Genomic DNA, 10,247 nt, shown 5'->3' on the forward strand with positions numbered 1-10,247 from the left:
CTGCTTGGCCTGCTGTGTTCATCCAGCCCTGCACCTTGTTGTCTTGTAAGAAAACACTTTGCTCAAAAAAAATCGAAAAAATTTCTCTGGAACAAATAGTAAATAAAATTCTGACACGTGGCAGCCATGTCAACATTTGGCTGAAGCTCAGTACAAAAAGGTAGGTTTCATCTCCAAATTTGGATGCTTAACTCTTTAAAATGTTTTATATATTTAACAATAGCAACAATTGAAATAAAGATTTTAAATTGTGCTAATCTGAAGGTACCATGGCTAATTATTTATTGCAATAGAAATTGTCCTAAATCTTCACTTGGTGATCTCTCCTCATCCCCAATTGGAATTGCAGGAATTTTGATCCAGCTGTAGAATCTTACCCTTAAACAATTTTGGGTAATGCGAGTAGGGATGGAGGTGATGGTGATGTATCACATTGTATTTATCGCTCCGGAGGTTTCCTACTGATATTGAATAACCTTACTTCACCACACAGAATCATTTTGTCTAACTAAAAATGTCTCTTTGCATTGAAAAACATGACTTGAATTTCATCTGTATCTGATCACAGATAGTCATAATCAAGGAACAAATCAATTACATGGCCTGAAAGATTGTGGAATTTAGGGGTGAATGATTTACGTGTATAAGTAGAATATGCCCGAGTCTCCTCAATCTTTTACTGCTGTGCCAGCTATTGATACGATCATCTGTCCATAACACTGACTTGGTCTACATTTCCTGCATTTATGATTGCTCTGAGGGTTTCATAAAATTACAGTCAGAATTACAGGCGCAACAGGAAACAAAATCGTTTTTCTGCCCTTTGTTGTCATTCTTTGAGGTTTCTTTAAAAAATCCTCACTGGTACTTGCATCAGATTTTCTGTTTTTTTAAATACATTTTCATGGCATATATATAAGTTAAATTAAAGCATTCATAAGCCTTCCCAATTGTAAGCAATTTAACATGCTTCACCTAATATTAATGAACGATGGTTTGGTAAGTTGAACAATGCATCTTAAGGTGAAAAAGAAAATTCAGAATGAGAAAAATGCAAATAGGGATAGCTGTATAATTGTTTTCGGGCAAATAGTCCCACAAGTGCATGGAAATGTATGCATAATATGTCAGGCTCCACATCGAAAAAGAGAAATGACCGTCTTTACCCACAAATAATCCTCATGACGCTGCAAATGAATTGAACAGATTTTTTAGGTGATTCAAAAAGAATGAATATGAGGACCATGTGACTTTTTTGTGAATGAGAAGGATCACTTGTTGCCATCAGCAAATGGAAGGTAAAGATTTAATTCATGTGAGTGAAACTATAGAAAGCATGCAGTCCACATCAAATCAGCCGAAAAATTCGTAAAGAATGTGCTTCTCATTTGGCAGTTCCTTTCTCTCTGGTTTTTTAGAAATTGTTTGATACCCACATTGTTCCTTGCTGTTGGAAATCAGCCACCATCATTCTGATTGCTAAGTAACAGCCTGTTGACCTGAACAATTACTAACCAGTTGCTCTTACATTGATAGTCATGAAATGTTTCAATGGTTTTGTGTCAAAGCATCTTTTAGATCCTCTTGTTCAACACGCTGATCAATTACGGTTTGCCTATCAATCTAGTAGGACAATGAACAATAATGTTCTGACGTTGGTCCATTTGATCAAACAGCACTTTGGTAGATTAGGCAACAATGTCTGTGCTACCTTTGTTGATTTCTCTTCAGCTTTTAATACCATGCAACAACTGAAGCTTTTTAAGAAATTGGAAAACCTTGATGTCAATCCTACTCCCTACTTCGGATCAGGGATATCCTTTATGACAGGACCCAACAGGTGTTAGTCGCGAAAATTCACTCAAAACACATGTCAATAAATGCTGAATCTCCTAGTTTTCTATCTTCTACATAAGTGATTGTTGATCAGAATACAACAACATAATGATCCTGAAATATATTATTAATATTGCATCTGTGAGTCTCTAAAAGGGTACTGAAGTAAAATATTGGAACCTGGTGAAGACATTTGTAAAATGGTGCCAGAACAATTCTCTTAAACTGAAAAGTAAGATAAAAGAACTAATGATTGATGAAAATATTAGTTAACGATATTGTTCCATTAAAGATTTGTGATGCAAACAGTGAACATAAGAACATAAGATCCAGTGTAGGTGTAGGCAATTCAGCCCCTAAAGCCTGCTCCATCTTGAGATACATTCATGGCTCATCTCATTTGGACTTCGCCTCCACTTTTCTAACTGCTCCCAATAACCATTCAACCGATTACTAATCAAAAATCTGTCTGTCAACTCCTTAAGTTCACTCAATGTCCTGGCATCCACTGCATTGTAGGGTAGTGAATGCCACAGATTCAATTCACTTTGAGAGAAGTAATTTTTCCTCATCTCTGTTTTAAATATGCTATACCTTATCCTAAAACAATGACTTCTCATTGTGGATAGCCCCACATGAGGAAACATCCTTCCTACGTCTCCTTTGTCAATTCCCTTTTACATCTTATACACCTCAATTAGATCTCTCATTCTTCTAAACTCCAGACAGTATAGGCCATAACTGATCAATCTCTCTTCATAAGACAAATTTGTTATTTTTGGAATCAATCTAGTGACCCTCCTCGGCACTGCCTCCAATGCAACTACATCCCTCCTCAAGAAAGGGGACCATAATTGTACACAATATTCCAGGTACAGAATTAATGATGCCTTGTACAGTTGCAGCAATACTTTCCCATTTTAACTCAATTCTTTCAGCAAAACTGAAACAGTTACTAAGCACACAATCTTTACAAAAGTCATTGATAAGTTGAATTGCAGGGAACAGCATAAATATGTGATGGCCAAAGACATTCACAATTATATTACCTCAGAAAATTAAAATCCTTTTGAGTATTTGCAAAACTCATAGCATTCTTCTTTATGGCTATCGTTGGGCATCCTATCCTTTTTTTGTATGGACTGTGTCTCCCTACTTTTATGTTTTTAAAATAACCATGGACTGAAACGAAAAGAACTGCTTTTAAAAAAGTTGTTTTGTGAGGGTGCATCTTGTTTTGTAAAGCGAGTAACCTGATACTCATGGCAAGCATCATAGAAGGATATTTGAACAAGCAGTAAGTAAAGCTTTTAAAATCTCTGTTGGTACTATTGCCTTAGGAACATACACCCTCTCAGACACACAGAGATGACTGATGTAGGCAGGATGGGTATATGATGAGCATTTGTTTCTTGATAAAAACCCTTTCTTGAAGAATGTTGACAAAAATAGAGTGTCATGACCAATGAGAGCCACCCTTTATCTCAGTATTACTGTCGGATGTGTTCAAGGAATAGGTTACATCCTGTCAGATGCAGGATACATCAGTTTTTGAACACATTTGTTCCCTTCTCCATTAGAACTTTTAACAGGTATTCGATGAATAGAAGAGAATATATACGCATGATGGAATCACTGACTGATTCCTTCACTGTACTGAAACGGTTTTCAAACATCTTAATGAGAAGTAGACCTCTTATGTGTAATTTTCAACATTTTTTGTTGTTACTCATTTACATATAATTTTATAATTAATGAACAATTAAATTCTATCTGAAATTAAATTTTATATGGACAGTTAGGTGAAATTAAGTTGAATTGAATTAAGGCATCTCAAATAATAAGCATCCAGCCCTTGAATACTTAGAGCTGGGTGTTCTAATTTTCTTCAACCTACTTGATCTGTCTGCAGGTTTTGCTGTTGTTAACTATGTTGTAGCAGTGATGAGAAGGCTTGAGTACCAGTCATTGTAGCTGGAGTGAAGAGCTGCCTGCCATCTTTCTTCACATTGCGAGTCTGGGAACTTTTAATATTCTGTGGTGAAGGATGAACTCCAAATGTGTCTCCATAACAGAGGCACTTATCTTAGCTAGCAGATAATGTTTATCACATTTCTGGAACAATAAACAGGTTACATTAATTTTTAGGTATACTAACTAGGATGAAACAAAGATAGGTAAGACTGATATGTCATGGATACACATCCATGTGACCGCTTTGCAGAACATCTGCATTCTGCTCGTAAAAAAGACCCTGAACTACCTGTTGCCTGCCACTTCAACCCACCACCCTGCTCCCTCGCCAACATCTCTGTCTCTGGCTTGCTGCAATGTTCCAGTGAAGCCCAACACAAGCTGGAGGAACAACACCTCATTTTCTGCTTGGGAACCCTACAGCCCTCTGGACTCAATATTGAATTCAATAATTTTAGGGCCTAAACTCTTCCATGTCCCAGCCCCCTACCCCACACACCAGGCCTTGTTACCACATAGCCTGCCATTACACACTACCTATTGTTAGTCACTAACAGTCTCCATTAACAACTATTCACCCTCCCAACCTGATCGTTAGCAACTCCTTTGTCTGTCCAACTGCCTTTCTCTCTCTTTGGGCTCTATCCTATCGTTTACTCCCTACCCCACCCACCTCCCTGTTTGCTGCATATAAACTGACATTTTCCCAGCCACCATCAGTTCTGAGGAAGGGTCACCGGACCCAAAATGTTTGGTAAATGGGAAATTTTGTTTAACCAATTTATTAGAATTCTCTGAAGGAGTAATATGTGCTGTGGATAAAGGGGATCCTGTTGATGTATTATACATGGACTTCCAGAAGGTGTTTGAAAAGGTGCCAGATGAGAAGCTCTTGGGCAAGGTGAGGGAACCAAGGGACATGACTTCAGAAGAAAAGGGAAGACATTAGAACTGAGATGCCGAATTTCTACCGTCAGAGGATGTTGAATTTTTGGAATTCTGTACTACTGTGGAAGCTCAGTCATTAAGTCTGTTTAAATCAGAGACTAATAGATTTCTAGATATTAATTGCATTAACGGATATGAGAGTAGCATGAAAACATTGCATCGAAATAAATGATTTGCCATGATGTAGATTGCGGAGCAGGCTCAAGGGGCTCTATGACCTATTCCTGCTCTTTTCTTCCTATGTCCAAGAATACAGCATGTTATAACATTCCATTAAACTAGTAAATGAAAAATTTCATGTGATATATCAGTGGTTTCAAATAAAAGGGTAGGATTTAACATTTCAAGAATTAACTCGTATACTATACGTAAAATCCTGGCAGAATGTGACAGATCATTAAGTTTCTTCCTGCATTGATCTGTGATCAGTGTCAGATGTGATGGTCCTGATGACCAGGTGGACCATGAATCTTTTCCTCTAACAGATGTGCAGGTGCCCAGGGTGATGGAGGTGTGTTGGCAACAGTATCCAAGATTAGGTTGATGTAGAAAGAACAAAACATTACATCAATGAGGAATGGCAGCTACTGTGGAGGGAGAATGTTAAGGAGGGTGAGACCTCTGATTTGAAGAGTAACCATTGTGTTGGTGAGACTTCTGTGTAATGTTAAACATTACAGTTTGTGAGGAAGGGGAGGTCTGTGATGCTGTGGCAGTTGTAGAGAGGGTTATGCTCAGAATCTTTGGGAGGTGGGAAACCTCCACCTCTGAGAACACCGTTGCCTCCACAAACACATGAACAACATCAGGGCCATGATGCAAAACACAACACTTTATGTTTTTTTTCAACCTGATGCTATCCTTAACTTTGTTGGTTAACTATGGTTGGCTTATCTTCTTCTTGTAATCCCTCTTTCTCACTGGGACATTTTTTTCAAACATCGCCCATTGTTACTCAATCATCTTTGCTGCTAATCTCCTTTCATAGTCCATTCCAGCCAGTTCTGTCCTCATTCCTTTATAATTATCCTCTCTAGGTTTAACAGTGTTGTTCCTGACCCAAGTTTCTCCCTCTCAAAAGGAGTACTAAATTCTACCATCTTATGGCCAATGTTTTCTTGGGGACATTTCAATTTGAGATAAATTAAGCCTTATTAAATCGTGAAACTCTTTCCCTTCCCACTGCGTTTGAAACTCATTCTACAGTCCTAGATATTTGATTTGTCAGAAATTATGAAACTAAAAACCAAGATTTATGAAACCAGAAGCCCTATGATAAGTAGTCTTAGTTAGTTAGTGAATGCAGATTTTTCTGGCAATCGGAGAAAGGTTGTGTATTTCACAAGTACTAGACTGAAATGATTCTGATTAAAAAGCATGAATGCTGGGGTGACTTTTGTTGGCACTGCTAATGTACTGTCACATTTTGAGGTTGATTTCATTTCATCCTCAAACTTATTGTCAATGTATGATCACTTCCTTGCAGTAGCATTGTCTCCTGATGCACAACTCCTTCAACATCCTCGACCTGTACAATCACTGCAATAGGTAGTTCTTCATCTTCGTTAGCAAACAGAGATGTTACCCGACACCTGATGATCCCTCACCATAAGTTGAACAGTTCCAGTAAATAATCCATAATTTCAAGGTGTCAATAGTCAGGATGTTTCGTGCTCAAAGTCTGATTCTGCAATAGATTCTTGAATACTTGTTAAAGGGCGAGCTCACACCAGCTTACAAGTGGCTTCTTTATGCCGTTTATAAAATGTTGCATTTACACAAAAGATTCTAAAAAGTCAAATTAGATAAATAGACTCTAATAGTGATTCATAACAGGCTGCTCCTATGTCACAGTTGAACACCTCCAAAGATTAGTATTGAATAAATAGTCAAAAACTTGAATTTTCTGAAGGGTCCAGGCCCGAAACATCAGCCTTCCTGCTCGGCCTGCTGTGTTCATCCAGCTCTACACCTTGTTATCTCAGATTGTCCAGCATCTACAGTTCCGACGATCTCGAAAACTTGAATGCATCATGTTTCATAAACAAACCTCTTTTAAAAGGCATCTTAGCGAACAAATTAGATGAAAAAGTTGCAAACTAATTCACATTTCCATTCTTTTAAGCATTCTTCAGAGGTACAAACAATTGAAACATCTCAGTCTTCAGATCGTTTTTATTCACATCTATTAGTTCTCTGGTAAAGTGTTTTGTGTTAGGCTATGAATGCAAGTGTCTAATTAGATTCCATTAATTATTTCCTACTATCCAGTCAATGAGCCTTTGTCTATGAATGTGAGAGTTTTACAATGAAAACTCTCAATTTTCATTTCAAACAATGGAAAAAATTGCCCTGGTAAGAAACACAATTGGAAACTTCTGAATTCTTGCAAATCCTTTGTACGACATTACAGAGACCTGAAGATAACTGCTGACTATCCCGCTCTTCTGCTGATCTTCAGCTCCAAAGATCTACTCCAAGAGTTCAGTTGAAGCTGTACCAGGTTTACTATAACCACTTCATGTTTGTACTCTACACCTTTGTTCACATATCTTACAATCCAATATGCCTTATGATCTGCTTTCTCAATTTGCCACTTCAGTGGTTTATGTACATATACCGGCAGGTCCCTCTGGTCCTGCACCACCTTCGGATATTGTATCCTTCATTTCCTAAGGCAACTCCTCCCCAAACTGTATCACTTCAAACTTCTCTGCATTAAATTTAATTCAAAGCTGTCTGCCCAATATACCAGCCAAACTATATCCTCTAGAATATTATATTGATCCTTCTCAGTTCACCACAGTTTTAAATCTTAAATCAAATTTTACATTGCACACTTCTGAAGCAGGTGAAATTTGATCCTAGGCCTCCTGGTTTTGAGCTAGGGACAATACCGCTGCACCACAAGAACTCATTTTTAAATCAACATGTTTAGACATGTTATGACACACACCGCTGGAGCAGGTGGTACTTGAACGTGGGTCTCCTGCCTCAGAGATAAGAGTATTACTACAGCATCCTGCCAACTGAGCACAACTGCTCTACATCCTGTGATTCAACGAATTTTGTTTCCAGGCTGCGATGGCCTCCTTTATTCTACCAGCTTTAAGAGTTGCCGACAAAAATTTACATATATACCCCATACCTGCATACCCTTATCAACCTCTGTCACCAACGATGTTTGCCATTATACAATGCACTTTCTTATATAAAAAAAATCAGGAAGCAACTTGGATAGCAAATGTTGATATGGACTCTGCTAAACAATTTGTGTCTGCTTTGGATTTTTAAAATAAAAATTCCCATTACCGCCGTTTGTCATTTAATTGCTACTGCCCTCCACAGCTGAGGGCTCGTGTGTATCAATCTTTAAAGAGGGGCAGGGCATTATGGGAATCAATAACAAAGTATACAGGGTCTTGTCTTTAAAATTGAGTAGAAAAAGAAGCAAATTTATGTTGAATCTTTGCAAAACACTAGTTCAGCAACTAGTACTGTGTGCAGTGGGGGTCACCATACATTAAAAAGGATGGCCAACTGGACAGATTTACCAGAATAGTTTTATGGATGAAAGGAAGAATTGCATAAGGTTAGGCTGGAGACATTGAGGGAAAATTTGATAGAGGTACACAAGATTATGATGGGTTTAGCCACTAAGTGGTACAATTAGATGATGACAGGGATTGAGGTGAGAAGATTTAAAGTAGTGTAGAAGAGATTTGGAGCTTTGAGCAATATAGACTAGTGGAAGGGGGAAGATAATCACCAACGGCTAGATGAAATTGAACAGACACTTTTTAGGGCTACAGGGATAAAATTTTTCAGAAATGTTTTCAGAACCTGACATGAACTCAAATGGCTTCATTCTGTGCTGTAAATGACTTTGACTTAAACACTAACTCCTCAGCATTTTTATTACCATGCTTTTTACTGTATCTAAATCTTTGAGATCTAACTTCCAGTCCTGAAGAAAGGTAGTTATTTATCCTGAAAAGAGAGACTTTTAGCATCTGCAATATTTCGCCTTTACTAATGTGTAACAGTAGATGTTGTTCTCAAGGTCTTGTTTTCTATTTACTGTCATCAAATAGCCCAAGTTTTGTTAACCATACTTACAAAATGTACAACCCTAGTTTTCTGGTGATTACAAATCCAACATTAGTCAATGTTTATAATAAAAAAGAAAGACTAATTTTGTGCATAATTACACTGTACTGTGTAAACATAAAGCTAGGGAAAATCAATTGTTAGCAACATCCAGTGCACATTTTCTGAAAGATGGTTTTTGTTTTACCTTCCAGACAACATTGACATGTTGATTTTGTAGTGGTTTCAACAGCAAACACCTATACATTGTTCAAGTTGGAAATGGAATGCTTAGATAAACATTAATTCATTGATTTATATTTCACACATCTCAGAAGGCCAATGATTCATGATTCAAGATGGCTGAAGAGACCACAGTATGAAAACATAGGCATGGTGTATTCCACTGTAAATTAGAAAACAAAAACAATTACCTGGAAAAACAAAAGCTGGACTCTGAAATGCTGGCAAAAAGACCACATTTACCACTCTCAGAGATAGTTAGCAATTCGCACCCCACCCCCCCCGCCAAAAAAAAAACAAGAATATCTTATCCTCTGCTTCACTTGTTTAACCCCTTTGATAATTCAGATTCTAAGCTCATTTGCATGCATCTTAGGGCAACGGGAAAATATTAGAGTCCATCACAAAAGCATATTAGCAGTTTTAGTAAGTCAACTCAATTAAAAAAAAACGTCTTGAGAAAACTGAGCATAACATGTTAGAATTTAACATTTAGTTTGACGATCAAACTTGAATTGGAGACAACTGTACTAACCTTAACAAGGTAATTGCATGGGAATGAGGGCAGTGTTGGCTGAAGCAGACTGTGAAGAAAGTTAGCAGAAAAGATGGTTGATGAACAATTGCAAATGGCTTTAGAAAAAACCATGGTTAAAATCAAAGATATACCCACTGAGGAAGGATTCCAGGAAGGTGATAAGCCAACCATGGGTAAAGTACAGCAAATTGAAAGGATAAACATTTATTGTAGTAAAGTTTAGTTGCAAAATTGGAGGATTGGGAAAGTATTAAGAGCTGAAAGATGATGATCACCGGCACCCTCCACATCTCATGAAAGCAACTTAACTAATGAAAGCATTAGTTGTATTCTTCCACAGTCATTTGTTAAAATTAAAAAGGTATGAAGGGCTGAAGTTCAGACTGCAAGACACTAATAGATGCAATAAAATGTACAGGTAACCCAAAAATATCTGCAAATTGCAGTAGAAATGAAAAAAATTGAGACAAAAATTAAGATATTTTCCCAAAAGTTAGAGGTGCCATAAGTGCTGATCTCAATTGCAGAAAATGGATAAAGGTTTACACAGAAAGTCTAGAGCTTGCAGGGGTCAAAATCAAAACATAAGTATTTTAAATCATTTGTAATATGAAAGAGC

The sequence above is a fragment of the Rhincodon typus genome, chromosome 15, assembly GCF_021869965.1.
Source record: "Rhincodon typus isolate 14 chromosome 15, sRhiTyp1.1, whole genome shotgun sequence".
NCBI lineage: Eukaryota > Metazoa > Chordata > Chondrichthyes > Orectolobiformes > Rhincodontidae > Rhincodon > Rhincodon typus.